Source organism: Oryctolagus cuniculus, chromosome 4 (genome assembly GCF_964237555.1).
Source record: "Oryctolagus cuniculus chromosome 4, mOryCun1.1, whole genome shotgun sequence".
In the NCBI taxonomy this organism is placed as follows: domain Eukaryota; kingdom Metazoa; phylum Chordata; class Mammalia; order Lagomorpha; family Leporidae; genus Oryctolagus; species Oryctolagus cuniculus.
In genome coordinates, this window is record NC_091435.1 from 128,346,458 (window position 1) to 128,359,157 (window position 12,700).

The following is a 12,700-nucleotide window of genomic DNA, read 5'->3' on the forward strand; positions in this document are numbered from 1 at the left end:
AACAATTCCATGGAGAGGAAAAAAGGCAATCTTTTCAGGAAATAGTCACAGAACAACTAGATCACCACATGAAAAATGAGGAAGATGGACTTACAGCTAACACTATATACAAAAATTAACTCCAAGTGCAAAAAAAAAAAAAAAAAAAAAAAAAAACCACCTAAAAGTCAGAGCTAAAACCATTAATCCTTTAGAAGAAACATTCATCTTAGCTTTGGCAACAGTGACTTAAATACTTAAAAGAAAACTGAGAAATAAAAAAAGATAAACTGGACATCATCAAAATTTCAAATTGCTTGTTTTCTTTTAAAAAAATATTTTATTTATTTATTTGAGAGGTAGAGTTACAAAGAGAGGGAGAAACAAAAGTTCTTCCACCTGCTGGTTCACTCTCCAAATGGCTTCACAGCCAGAGCTGGGCTGATCCGAAGCCAGGAGCAAGGAGCTTCTTCCAGGTCTCCCATGTGGGTGCAGGGACCCAAGCACTTGGGCTATCTTCTACTGCTTTCCCAGGCCATAGCAGAGAGCTGGATAGGAAGTTGAGCTTCGGAGACTCACCAGTGCCTGTATGGGATGCTGAAGTTTAGCTTACTAAGCCACAGCATTGGCCCAATTATTTCCTTTCAAAGGATGCTATCAGGCCGGCACCGTGGCTCACTTGGTTGATCCTCTGCCTGTGGCGCCGGCACCCCGGGTTCTAGTTTTGGTTGAGGTGCCAGATTCTGTCCTGGTTGCTCCTCTTCCAGTCCAGCTCTCTGCTGTGGCCTGGGAAGGCAGTGAAGGATGGCCCAAGTGCTTGGGCCCTGCACCCACATGGGAGACCAGGAGGAAGCATCTGGCTTCTGGCTTCAGATCGGCACAGCGTGCTGGCCTTAGTGGCCATTGAGGGGTGAACCAACAGAAAAGGAAGACCTTACTCTCTGTCTTTCTCTCTCACTGTCTAACACTGCCTGTCCAAAAAAAAAAAAAAAAAAAAAAAAAAAAAAAAAAAAAAGGATGCTATCAAAGAAATCAAAAGAAGTGAAAAGACTACTTGATGAATGGAAGAGTTGCTGCTATCATACTTGGGAGAATGATCCAGCACACAGAATACATAAAGAACTCTTACAATTAAGTTATAAGAAGATCAACCCTATTTAAAAAATGGTCAGATGATTTGAATGCCATTGCTTGAAAGAAAATTATCCCATTAGGGATGACTAACCATTAGGGAAACTCAAGTTAAAAATCATGAGAGGTTGGTTCACACACACCATGATGATTATATTTTTAAAACAATAGATAATACCAAGTGTTGGTGAGGATATGGAAAAAATTGGAACGCTCATACATTAGTAATGATGATGTAAAATGGCACAGCTGGTGTGGGGAACAGTCAGGCAGCTCCTCAAATGTCTAAACATACAGTTACCATAGAATCCAGCAATTCTGTACATATATGTACTCAAGAAAATGATCAAATATTCACATTAAAAAGTATACATGATATTCATATAAGCAATATTTGTAATAGGCAAAATATAGAAACAACACAAATGTCAACTTCAGATGTATTACAAGTATTTCTTGAAAACAAAATGCATTTTTTATGTTACTTAATAACACAAACTAGAACTTCACAATACATTAATGACAGTTCAAAATTCAAAGTAATCATAAATAGACAAAGTTAGAAATCTAAAACTAGAATTATTTTTATTAGAAGTATTATGGAGTTTAAACCATTTTACCTTAGAAAGGCAGCAATATTTTTTCTGAGAAATTCAATGAAGAATTAATAAGTAAACATAGTACTACCAATTACTTGCTAATGATTATTCAGAGTGGATGTAGAATAAGTTCATTAAGGTTCTAGTTAAGAATTGTGATTTTTGCAAAGGCTTCAGATTAATGTGGACTCTTAGGAGAGATTAGTCACTATGACCTGTAACAAAAGACTGCAATCCCGCTAAGCCCTGAATTTTCTTCTAGCATATTCTGTACCTAAAATTAATGAAAAGAGTTTTTGTCTTTTACCTTTTAGTTAGGACACATATTTTAAGGGTGGTTAGATTTCATCCTAATTTATTTAGCTAAAGATAGTGATCTATTTTGACTTCATTTGAAAGATGAGTATGACAGAAAATCAAAGTGTAGAAAAGTTGCTCTTATTTCCTTCCTAACCATTTTTTCCCTAAAAATGATCTTAGCTCAGATATGTGTATGTGATACGTGTATGTGTCCTTACTTTTAATTCCATTTTTCATCAAGTTTTGGAAGTACCCTCATATATGTCCATACCTATGAATTATCAACTGTATATTTAGTGGTGGGTATTCAGGCAAATAACAAGTTCATCATACCTGTCACCATGAAAAAAATATAATTTTAACTATAAATTGCAGGTTACAACTAAAAATGATGCAATTTTAGGCCCCAATAGATGCTGTTAGCTTATTCAGAGAATATTTCTGTATTCAGACTGACAATCAACTTGATTCAAATAGTGAATATGTCCTAGTTAAGCTTAATGTTCTTGGTGATGAAAGGTATATTTTCTGCATATATGTTAGCACTGAGATGTACTAATTCAATTACCCTGAAATAAATCTAATTTTGGTGTCAAAGTTGGTGTTCTTCACAAAAAATGGGAACAAATGAGCACACTCAGACTAACCTGGCTTTGATCATTTGCAGAGTGGATTTTACAATTAATTCATTGTCGACACCCAAGTGTTTGCCAGACTTACAAGTTTCATCACGTTATTTTGAAGTTCATAATGATGGCATGCACTCCTTCTTTTAGGGTGTTATTTTCTTTGGTGGCACCCTCAAGATTGAGGGATCACAATCATTGGCCTGCCTAACAGACATTTTTTTCCTACTCACTGTGCTTTCCTACAAAATGGAAGGACTATGGTGGTGCTGCCAGAAAAGACACCGGAGCTAAAACACAAACATGATTCAAAAAAGTCAGTATCCACTTAAGCACCACAGAGATCCCACACTCAGGCTCCTAGACTACCATAGCTGAGCTGGACATGTGTGTCATTTCTGTAGCATGTTTCTTCTTAAATTGGACAGAGAAAGCATCAGAGAGTTTCCTTTCTTGTTCTTGAAGAGTTATTTTAATTGATTTAGTAGTACCAATACAGCAACATGAACCTACATCCATTGGAAGATATTTATCTCATAATCCTGGCTACTTATGAAATAAAGTTTATTCTCATCTTTCCACAAATCCCTCAACATGGCCACAGCTTTGACTTCTAGTTTTCCCAGTTAACAAAATAGCCCATCAATACTCTCAGTTGCTATACAGAGAAAATTATATTTAGCATTGACAGTTCTCATTTTAGAGGCTACCTAATAGTTTAAATATTTGAATGTGCTACAACTTAGCTGTTACTATAGATGGACATTTATGTTGCTTACCTTTTTCCATTTTCTTAAAAGATAGTGTTACAATGAATATATTTTTTCTTCCAAGTTTTATATAAATGCCTTATGATAATCATGTGTGGGATTAACCTGATGATCTGTATTTAGTTTTAATTGTCCTTTGTCCTTGATTCTTATTACTATATTGCTTATTTGTCCTTAATTGTCCTTGATTCTTATTACTAGATTGCTTCCCAAAAGGACTCTACCAAACACAGTTCTGCTAGTACATAAAGGTAGCTTTCATTACATACTCACGAGCAAAGGTATTATTGTTAAAACACTTTTTATATAGTCCCAATACTGTAACTGATATTAATATGTTTTGTGGTTCATGTTTCCTGAATTGGTTTTTTGTATATTTTTCCATGGATTTTTTTGGGGGGGTATATTTTTATGGATTCATTTTCTCTTAAATAACAAGTGCCTTTTTCCTTGATCCATTAATATTAATACAGTTATTTTAAAACACTTACAACTTTATATATTTGAAAGACAAAGAGAGGCAGAGATTTAGAGAGATCTCCCATCCCTTTGTTCATTCCCCAAATGCCCACAACATCTGGACTTGGGCCAGGTCAAAGCCAGGAGACAAGAGATCAATCAATCAGCCTCCTGTGTGGGAGACAAGGACCTAACTAACTGAGCTATCTTCTGATAGCTAGGAGGGTGTGCATTAGCAGGAAGCTGAAACTAGGAACGAAGTCAGGACACAAACCCAAAAACACTAATGTGGGATGTGGACATCCCAAGCAGCATTTTAACTACTATGCCAAACACCCTGAATAAAATTATTTTACTAATCATGTTCAATTTTCTGTAAAAGTTTATTTACCAGTCAATAATTCATTCAAACAATGGCTAAATTTTTATTGCATATAACTGGCCCTGTGTTAAAACTTCACTGCCCCTACCCTGAAGGAATAGCACAGATTGTGGAACATAGATTGTGATTAGAAATCAAGGCAGGGAAATGTTATTGTCACTGCCTAGGGTGCCCTGTTCTAAGCAAAGAAGCTTAGTAGGTCTAGGGAAGCAGTCCACAATGCCACTTGATAAAGTACAAAAGAGGGTAGGGGTAGAAAAAGGAGTTCCTTTGCTGCTTTCTACATGCATATTTATGCAAGTGGAGTCACCTGCTCTTCAGAGAGCAAAGAATCTGCTCCACAGCTCTGCTGCTTTTCAAAGTCCTGCATGCCTGCACAGACTAAGATCCCTGGGGGTGTCAGAGGAGCACGGGAGTTTGTGCTCTTAGTCAGGGTAGGTAGAGAGACCTCAAATCACACTCAGAAATCTCTAAACCAGTTCATTCACTTCTTTGAAATTCTCTGAGAACAGTGTGGAAACATCAACCCCTACGAGCCATATCCTTTTCTTATTCTACTTGTCTTCATGCCAAGATGACTGTTCACTGTTCAGTCTTGTCTCCACATGACACCACCCATGTAAAAATATGGCCATGTGTTGTAAGTTAGCAATGTAATGGGTGTGAAGGTGTTTTCAACACTGAGAAGCATCTCAACTCTTTTTTTTTACATCTTTTTTATGTTACTTGTGTGCTAGAAGTGATGGGTTATGCTCAGTGATTTACATGTTTTCTTTTTCTCATGGGCCAGGGCACCACTCCCCAATAAGTACTGGCTTGCACTGTACCTACGCAAATCGAAAAGAAGTTCTGCTTCTCCTTTGGTGAGAAGCTAGCTTTATGTGGGAACTATATTTGTTTTCATTATTTTTTATGAATAAAGAGAAATAATTGTCAACTAGACATGTGTTCACAATATTATCAAGCATTTGGAAGATTTGACTCATATCTCTTGGAGTGGTCAGGTGTCGCGTGAGAGGAAAGAGTGGTTACTTTTTGAGGGGCATGGTCTAAATTAAAATTTGGTTTCCTAAGAGTGGATAATGAGTAAGTTCTTGAAAAGGAGGAATGGAAAAAGGCAGTTTAATTATTAAACATTAACATCTAGAGAAAAATATCAACAATTGCAGTAATTGCTTTATTTGGTTAATTTCAAGAAGGAAAAAAAACTGTATACAATTTTTTTAAATCCATAAAAAGTGTATGTTTTTCAGATTGGGAAATTCATGTGAGAACTTAACATCGGTGAGTAATAACCCCCAATTTCATTACTGTGTGGGCTTCCTATTTTAAATAGCATCTGAGGTGGGTAGTCTTAGAGGTATATGGGTAAAATATCTTTCATATTAGTTTGACTTCTGATTTATAATATTTTTAGGAAAAACATAGAGTAATATATATCAAAAAGTACACTGTGTGGGCCACCATTATGGTATAGTGGATTAAGTCGCTACCTACTTTGCCAGCACCCCATATGGGCACTGATTCTAATACTGGCTGATCCACTTCCCATTCTGTTCCCTACTAACAACAGAGGATTGCCCCAGTGTTCCCAGAAGTATACTTTTAAAAGTGAAGATATTTGGAGGACAATTGCACTTGAATTTTTTTTTTTGAAAACTGAAATATGAGAGTCCTTCAAAAAGTTTATTGGAAAATGGAATTTAAAATAAATTTATTTTTGTTCAAAATAATTTTGGAATATTTTTTCAAGCTGTGCATTTTCATGCAATTTTTGAAGATCATTCATCTGCAGGGATCAAGATTAGGAATTAAGGCAAGAAAAAATTATGACTACTGCATAGCGACCCCTATTCCAGACAAATAATTGGCTAGTCATAAAACACCTGTATATTTTTTTTACTTTGCAAAAGGAATACTCATTTTCTTTACTGACTCCCGTAGTGAAAATTCAGGTGATGCAAATATCCTGAAAACTTTAACTGAAGTCTTCTTTTCAGCTCTGACTGACATTCTGTGGACTTCAGCTGGCAATATGTTGTGAGAATGTAATGAATCCCAGGAGCAGAACTAATCAATCCCATCCTTTCTCAGCCTTATTTAAAGAATGGTTTATACAGTAACATGAGCAGCAAGAAATCTGTTTTCTTCCAGCTGGAATAGTCAAACTGAGCTGATCTTTAATAAATCCTGGCTAAATATTTACAATGAGTTGCTTTTGTTTTAACGCTCAGAGTCAAGATGTTTAGAACCTATGATGAGTTTATTTCCAGCAGTAACACATCGACATTCTTGGTTTTATGGAAAGAGAACCATATAAGGTATAACATCTTTGTTCATGTTGATATCATATTAAAACACAAGGTCTGATTGGGTGTAAAATACTGAGTTCCTCTCTGCCAAAGCTAGCCAGAAAGAGATCACTTTTACTGTTGATTTGTTTAATGCTTAAACTACTGGTTGTTTTCTCTAATATTACTAAAGATTATAAGCGTTGAGTTAAATAATTAGGAATAATGTTAAAGCAGCAAGGTGGATAAAGTTATTATCTAGCATCTTACTGATTCCACAAGAAAGTGATTTGATTTGATTCCATTCAATCCTGAAGGAACAAGAATGCGAAACTATATCTAATAATGATCTAACTTCTTAAAATCAATTTTTACAGGAAGAAGCACATATTGTAGAAATTAAATACTAAGACTAAAGAGATTGAGTTATTTCAAAATAACCAACCATACGTGAGTTATAGAGCAATGTGTATTTCAGCACTGTTACCAGAAACTATACAGTCTGTGTCCTGCTATCCCTCCAGCCTCAACTTTGTGGGCTTTTGCTTCATCCCTGCACTCAACCATGTCTTCCTTCCTGGTCGTTCAACAATTTCCCTTCTATTGCAATGGGACCTTGTAGTCCCATTTTGTCTCCCAATAGCTTCTCCCTTCACTGTCTACCCCATAGGAACTAAAATTTGTAGGCTTTGTGTATGTGCAAGCACATGAAACAAAATATATGTATGCAAAGTGCAAAAACCACAAATATGTAGTTTATTGATGTTTTGTTTTCACTCTTAGTGGTATTACTGATGAATATATGTTCTTTGTTTTAAAGTATTCCAATTCGTAATCATTTTTACAGTTCCTGTTTTTGTGTGTCTGATTTCATAGATATTTTTCTTACCCAGTATTACAAACTGAAGATTCATGTCCCTCCTACCATTACCAAGTTTATACCCAAACCCAAATGTGATGGTATAAGGAGGTAGGAACTTTGGAGGTGAGTTCATGATTGGAATTAAAGCTCTTATAAAAGAGACCCCAGAGAGCTCACACGTTCTGTCCTGTGAGGATACATTGAGAAGACAATGTCTGTGAAAGTGAGCCCACACAGGGCACTGAATCTAATTTTGAAATTCCCAGCCTTCAAAACTGTGAAAAATAAATATTGGTTGTTTAGGAGCTACTGGTTTATGGTTTTGTTGTAGCAACCTGAAAAACTAAGACAACTGAAGTAACAAAAACATTTTTTTGTGTTGCTTCCCAAGTTCTATTTGTTTTGCACTGCAATTTCATTTTTTTTTACCTGTCACAACTCATCAGAAACTGCTTTTTGGCTTACATACAATGCACTAGAAACTGATTTTTAGCTTACTCTGACATAGAATGCAACATCCCAGGCAGAGAGAAGGGCCAGCATAAGGACTCTGAGATGTCAGGAACCTCAGTCTGGGTCAGGAGACCAGAGCCAGTGAGTGACGCAAGAGGAACAAGAAAGGAAGTTGCAGAGGCTGCGGTTGCCAGGTGGTGAAGAGCATTTTACAGCTTGGTAAGCAATTTTAATTCTATTACAAGTGTATGGGAAGCTGTTGGACAGTTGGGAACAGGAAATTGATGTGATAAGACTTATGTCTTTAAGAGTCACAGAATAAGGAACAGTTGCAAAAGTAAGTGTGAGTGGACCAGTTAGGAAGATTCTGCACTTTGCTAGGTGAGAAATGATGCAGGCTTGGCTTGTGATATCAACATTGGAGGTGGTGAAATGTAGACAGACTTCAGGTTTGTTTTGAAAGTGAAACTGACAAAATTTTCAGATGACCAGATATGGGTTGGAGAGAGAAAGGTATCAAATATGATTCCAAGATGATGATATTGACTGAGACAGGAAAAATATGTCAAAGTTTTCTGGCTCAATGACACTGCAGTTCAAGTTGTGAATGTTTCCAGAAGGAGTCTACACCATCAAATTTGTACTTGATGATAAAAAATATCCTACATTTGTTAATGCCTTCCTAGTTCATGTATAAGCCCATAAGCTCCCATACCCTAGAATAATTATAATGAATGGCTTTTAGATATTTATCATGCATTCTCACTGGCATGATCTCATTTAAGGATCCTCTTGAGAGGTAGGAGCCCACCTGATTTTCTGTTGAGAAACAGTAAATGTAATATTTAAAGAGTAAAGCTAGATTTCCAACAATATCTATGATTCTAGAATCCCTTGCTTCTTTTGTACATTGTGTATTACCTCCATAACTCTGATATCAATGGTTCAGCACAAAAACACTCAAAGTTCTTGCTAATTGATTGGATGGTACACACCTGCTGCATCTGGGCAAGGAAGAAATTTTAGCCTCTTGTTAATTATCCACTGATTATCTCATAAGGCCAAATCCTGGAATTCTGTTTCTTCTATTTAATGCTTTTATCTGTTTTTAATTAAAGTTATCTTGAAATACTTAACTTTTAAGCCTAAACCTATTTTCTAACTCAAGTATATGGACATGCCTTGAAGTTATCCCTTGCCAATTTTTCCTAATCTCTTTATCTGAATTCTCCCTAGCAGGTAAGTAAGAATTGAAGCATGAATGACACAAAACAAAGTATCATTTCTACATCAACTTAAAAATGCAACAGAAAGAATTCGTCAGCAGCAATTAGTGTTGAAACCCAGATGGTCAGATGAGACAGACCATCACTTGATTTTTATTAATTTCTTAAGGAAATGTTTGACATTGATATGGAATCTTCAGAAATGTGCCCCAAATATGTTATTTTTCCAGTATGGTGATCTAATTAATTCCATCTGATTTAATTTGAGCACATTATCATTGTTTATCTAAAGAGAAAGAACAGGTACAATAAGTTCTGGTAGCATACACTAAATACTGCAAGACTGAAGCTTCAAAACAATTAACACTAATTCAAGTAATGGTAGTTCCAAATATGAACATTCATACTTCTAGAGTATGAGTCATAATAAGCTTACAATACTTGGTATGGGTTTAGAGCTTTATAACTTTCACAGAGCACTTGCACATATCTTGCTTTTCTGTACCATCCTGAATTACACGTGCAGTTTACATTAATTGAACTGTGCTTATGTAAGGCACCATGCTCAGTGCATTATGTACATTATCTTATTTAATTTTTCCTAATACCGTGAACATTAGGTAAATTGATTTCTGGTTAGGTAAACAGGTTTCTGGTGCTAAGCAAGACACATGGACTTTGTCAAACTTAAGAAAAATACAGAATACATTAAAATTGAAGACTGGTACTAAGATAATTTGAAGCACTGTCTTTGAAACTTACCAGTTCATCTCTTTTCAGACGTTACAAGATTCTCTCCAAGATGCAGTTTCTTTGAGGTGTCTTTGGCCTGACTTGGATCTTGTGCCTATCCCCTCACCCAGGTGTTTCAATATGGTCAAAACCTATTTCTGAGCTTCAAAGGCGGAAATAAAATAAAGTTCCTTTTCTTGTAGCCAGTTTGGCAGTTACATAGAATATGCCACCCAGATATAAGTGAAAGGAAGAAAAACAAAGAAGACTTCATTTTACCATTCAAGTTTTCATACTCGGTAATAAGAAGAGGAACCGCAGGTTTTACCTAGATACAAAGAAGTGGTCAAAGATTCCTGTTGCCTGCAGATCCCTACAGAGCTAGAACAGCTATTCAGTATGAAGCACGACTTCTAACATGCAGCCAAAAAGTTTCATAGCACTAAGACAGCAGTGTTGGTGATGTGCCATGTCCAGTGTATGCCCCAGAGACAGTGTATGCCCCAGGCCATCTCCTCTGCGGATTCATGGCATGGAGGAAATAATGAACAAATATGGGAGAATATTTTGAGGAGAAGGAAAGCAATTGGAGTGATTTTGTCTTGTGGAGTGTGTCAGTGAGTCTACAGTCAGGGTGAGGATGGAGCTGGCAGCAGCAGAGAAAAATATATTCAAATTAAATTCTGCTCTTTTCCTTTCCCATTGTGTTCAATCACTGGTCCAGTCATTCGTAGCTTCACTGGATTCAGAATTATAAGGGAACTACCGCTGAGGCTCATGTGTTCACATTAGAATAGCACTGAAATTTGATTGGATGTAGTAGTTGATGAAACCTTTGATACCTACCAGGTATTTGTCCATTCACTCAGTCCCCTCCCAACTTCCTGGTATGATGATATTCTACCAACAGATTTTCATGAGCACTTAGAGATGGTTAAATGATGACCATAAGGAAAAAATGATGAACTATGGTTTTGGTTGGCTAGACCTTTCCTCTCTAAGATATAGTTCCTCTCTTTTTGCTTTAAAGATTTATTTATTTATCTATTTGAAAGGCAGAGCAACAGAGGGGGAAAGAGAGTGCAGGAGAGAAAAATAGAAAGAAAGGGAGCAATCTTTAATCCACTGATGTACTACTCAAATGGCCACAACAATGAGGGCTGGGCCAGGAGGAAGCCAGGAGCTGGGAGCTCCATCTGGGTCTCCCACGTGGGTAGCAGGGATCCAAATAAATGGGCCATCTCTGTCCCCAGAGATGCATTATCAGGGAACTAGATCAGAAGCGGAGCAGCAAAAACTTGAAGAAATACTCCAATATGGGATGCCAGGGTGGCAACCAGTAGCTAAATGCATTGTGCCACAACACCAGACCCAAGGAATAGTTCTTTCCAATATCAACTCGTTACCTGACATATATTAGTGTCTAGTCTTCAGACTTTCTCAAATATTCAATCCACACAGAGTAATTGGTATCCTTAGGTAAACTTAAGACTACTGGATAAAATAGGTAGAAACCTAAGTACAACTATTTTGAATAAAAATAGAAATATTGGAAAACATACTCTTCTGATGCAAATGATATTATTATTAGCCATCCACATACTGTTCATGCAAAACTTTGTATTTAAAAACCAACAGCTACAATAAATGTCCAAAGGATATTGGTTAGCAGTTTACCAATGTGAAAGCTGTTACTAAAAATGGGAGTACTAATCAGGCAAAAAAAAAATGGAGCTGTGAAAAATTGAAATAGTGTAAACAAAGTAGATACATATCTGGCGTATAAGAGGTGGTTAATAGCTGTGAATTTCTTTCTTACTCTTCAGAAATGTAGACTTAGTAAGTGAGGAGCCAGATTTGTGGGGTTTTTATTGATTGATGTAACTTCAGGCACTGTGTGAATTTCCTGAGACCACCGTTCATAAATTCCTATGAACTTGATGGCTTAAAACAACAGAAATTTATTATCTCACAGTTCTAGAGAGTCTGACATCAGGCTTGTTGATATAAAATCAATGCACTGGCAGGACTTGCTTCTTTCAGAAGCTGTAGGTGAGAATGTGTTTTATCTCTTTTCATTTCTGATGGTTGCTGACATTCCTGGCTTGTGGCTGCATCACGCCAGTCTTCAAGGCCAGGATCTTCAAATAGCCCTCAATTCTGTTTTCATTCTCCTTCCATGTATGCTGCAAATTTCCATCTGTCTTTCTCTTTTATGGACAATTATCCTGGACAAGGATAATATTCTCATCTCAGAATTCCCAATGACATCTACAAAAATCCTTTTTTGGTCCTATATGTTGAAATTCATCAATTCTAGGGAATTTAGATATAGGAAGAATTTTTAGCCTATAGATATACATAACAATTAATCAATAAATATTGTAGAATCTGTTTCCAAAATCTCTTTTCACTGCCTCTCCTAGCATCTGTGCTCTGTATTACTGTTATCACTTTGTCATATAATCTAGAGGAATGTTATTTGTACATGTTTTCATTATTCCTAGTCATCAGCTAACAAAAGTGGTTTTATGCCAAATTATTTGTAGAGAAGATAAAATCAATAGACATGCTAGATTAGGAGATATTGTTCTTAAAATTTGGAGCCATGAAAGGAAATAGCAAAGCCACAAGGGATATTTCACTTGAAAGTCTGTCATTTCCCAAGTCTATACATTTTACTAGCCATTTTTTCCCCAATGAGTGAATACAAAAAAACATTGAGAACATTTGTAACTTGGAAATGAGCAAGTTTGCTGTCAGATATTAAAGCTATTAAGATTGGATGCCGGCATTGTGATGTAGCAGGTAAAGCCACTACATGTAATGCACACATCCCATTTGGGCACTGGTTCAGGTCCTGGCTGCTCCACTTCTGATCCAGTTCCCT